Source organism: Diabrotica virgifera, chromosome 10 (assembly GCF_917563875.1).
Source record: "Diabrotica virgifera virgifera chromosome 10, PGI_DIABVI_V3a".
In the NCBI taxonomy this organism is placed as follows: Eukaryota; Metazoa; Arthropoda; class Insecta; order Coleoptera; family Chrysomelidae; genus Diabrotica; species Diabrotica virgifera.
This window is the reverse complement of record NC_065452.1, coordinates 109418075-109421164: the sequence shown is the minus strand read 5'-3', so window position 1 is coordinate 109421164 and position 3090 is coordinate 109418075. Positions and strand designations below refer to the sequence as shown.

The following is a 3090-nucleotide window of genomic DNA, read 5'->3' as shown; positions in this document are numbered from 1 at the left end:
AACATTTAATAAATTTTACTTAATCTCAGCATGGGTCAATACAATATTCAAATCTAGAATTTCAATAGTGCAATATGTGACATACTTTTCTACATTTACAGCTAACAATCAAAAGTAAATTTCTTTCGTTTTTGATTGAAACATGTACATTTCTTTCAGCACAATTTTTCCTAATTTAATATCAGTATCAATTCATTTACTACTTCACACAATTTATATTTTTAATAGTATTTCTATTTTATTTATTAGTCCTCTGAAACATATGCAACTAACCTTATCATCCATTTTCAATAATGTTCTAATTTAAATTTTCAATAATTCAATATGCAGCAAACTTTTTAATACATAACAAAATTTTTTTAAAGATTGTTCGATTAAGATGTGTACATTTTTCAATTAGACTTCGAGACTTCCTTCATTTAATATCAGCTCCTTTTCTTTTGCCTATCATAATTTACATTACAGAATTATAGATTGGTATTTTCTTATTATGTTCGCTAGTTCCCCGGAAACATATGCAACCAACCACTCCTTAGTCACAATTCTTTCAAATTCTACAGATGTTATTCAATTAAAATACTATGTTTTTTAAAATTTTTCTAAATATTTCCAGATAATTTCAGTAATATTCATTCATCACAACTCTACATAACTAAATATAATTATTTTCAGTCAGTTACATTTGAAAAACAGTCTATGACGTCACAGCATATGAGTAGATTTTTGCCTTTGATTTCGGTCCACTAATGAATATATTACAGCTCTTTAACCTTTATTTACAACTTAGAATTCACAACTAACATTTTTAATAATTGCATATTTCCAATCTAACAATTAAAGTTAAATATTAATTCACTTTGTCAAAAATTTTTCGGGTGACATTTGAAAAATCCAACTATCTTCCTTGACATCTTGTCATAAAATTTCAGGCACCATTCTGTCTAATCAGTTGGTTGTTAACATGCCCCGCTCACTCAAATAAAAAACATGTAATCGTATTTATTTTCCTTCCATTTAGTCAGAGGCGCTGATGTCGGCATTTTGATTGGTGGAACATGACTTTTGACAAATCCTGCGCTATCTGTGAATCTGTAATCTGTGTTCGTGTTCGTTCGTTCGTTGTCGTTCACTTATTTTATATGGTCGGTTACAGTCGGAAAAATGAAAGAATAGGGCTTTTCATCGATTGTCATTTGTTTCGAGCTTCTGTCATATGTCACATAATATTAATATATCTACGTCATACGTCTTTGGTTTGTATTATTGTATATACCAATAACGTATGTCGTAGATATATTAATATTATGTGACACATGACAGAAGCTCGAAACAAATGACTGTGAATGAAAAGCCCTATACCCATGAACGATCACATCAATCACTGATTTTGTATTTGCTGTCTTTTTCTATAACAAACATTTGTTATTTATAGAAAAATACCGCAAATACAAAATAAGTGATTGATGTGATCGTTTATGGGTATAGGGCTTTTCATTCACAGTCATTTGTTTCGAGCTTCTGTCATGTGTCACATAATATTAATATATCTACGTCGTACGTTATTGGTATTACCAATGATACAAACCGAAGACGTATGACGTAGATATATTAATATTATGTGACACATGACAGAAGCTCGAAACAAATGACAATCAATGAAAAGCCCTATTCTTTCATTTTTCCGACAGTATGTGATGTGTTTGTGTCACCATAAAAAGCTGATATTCAGTCGTGTTTTTTGATATTTTTGTTATTTCATAATCGAGTACCTTTTTAAAGGTAGGTAAGTTTTTCTGATTGTAGGTACTGTTTATCCAACAGTTTTAAAATACATATCTTATTTCGCGTTTTGTTTTGTTGTTAGGTCTAATGGCTCCGTTCAGCTGTTGTATGCAGACGGTGGAAAAATTCGAAAGTAAACATTTATTTAATCCAAATTACTCATATTTCTATGTAAAATGTCACATTATTGTATAAATAAATAAGTAAGAAACAAAAGTTGTTTGTGTTTTACCTTTATTGTCCACTTGAATAAATAAAATATTAAATATTGGAAGTACCGTATGGAGGCTATGATGTACCTAGCATGGAGGCTAGATTATGCCACTCTTCCTATCCAATCAACAGCAAGAACGTTTAAAATTTCACGCCTATCATGTAGAAGCTACAGACCACTTATGTGGAGGCCAGATTTGTAGTATCCTTCCAATTAACCAGGTGCTGAAATACGTGACATATTTTTTGAAGGGTAAGATCGCATTCTACCAAATCACACAACACTTTTTTCTATGGTTGTTAACCTCTCACCTGAACACAATAACCTTGTGCAATTTCCGAGCAAGGATGACATACATCCACATGTGATAATTATATAATCTTAAGACATCGACTTAAGGTCGATTATTATATAGCTTATAATGTAGCAATAATGTTATTTAGAGGTTTTTACACCTTTTGAAGTGGCTAGTTTCAACTACTTGTACACTGGACGTAAGTAACCACATTTTCTTTTTTTAACTATCAAAATTTCACCCTTTTGCATTTCAATCTAAGTGGTTCACTTATTTCCAGGTTTACACTGATGATGGTCATTTTGACCGAAAACGTTTTGTACTTCCACTCCCTTATGGATAAATTTTAGGAATTTTAATAAATTAATATACCTACATACAACAGAAGTGTTTACTTCATTCTACGTTGTTTTAACGAAGGTATACAGCCAACTACAGGGTTTACCCCTTTTAAGTTTTAGGTAACGATTAATTTCATTTGGAGCGCTAAATAGAGAGATTTGCACGATTTTTTTTTACCAAAAAAGGGCCAACTTTATAGGTCTGGATCCCGCGTATGAAAAAAAAGTTGATTAATAGCAAGCTGAAAATTTGTTAATAGCTTAAGGGTGTCTAGTCGGATTAACTTTGATATATGGGAACACTGGAACAGGGGCAGTTTTAATTGTCGAACAGGTTAAAAATTTGGAACGGTCAGACCACGAAAACGGCACATTTATTTTGTCCGACAGAATAGACTTAAACTCTCCGAACAGAGATTAAACTCTCATGAAAAAATCAGACTGCTATTTATCACCTG

At 31.5% G+C, this 3090-nt stretch overlaps 1 long non-coding RNA gene across 1 annotated transcript; it reads left to right on the top strand.

Moving 5' to 3' along the window:
• Positions 1-1687: 1687 nt before the first annotated feature.
• LOC126878635 (uncharacterized) lies at positions 1688-1998 on the top strand. The gene is made up of 2 exons (XR_007695717.1): positions 1688-1779; positions 1865-1998. It is a non-coding gene; the product is annotated as an uncharacterized LOC126878635 (long non-coding RNA).
• The last annotated feature ends 1092 nt before the right edge of the window (positions 1999-3090 follow it).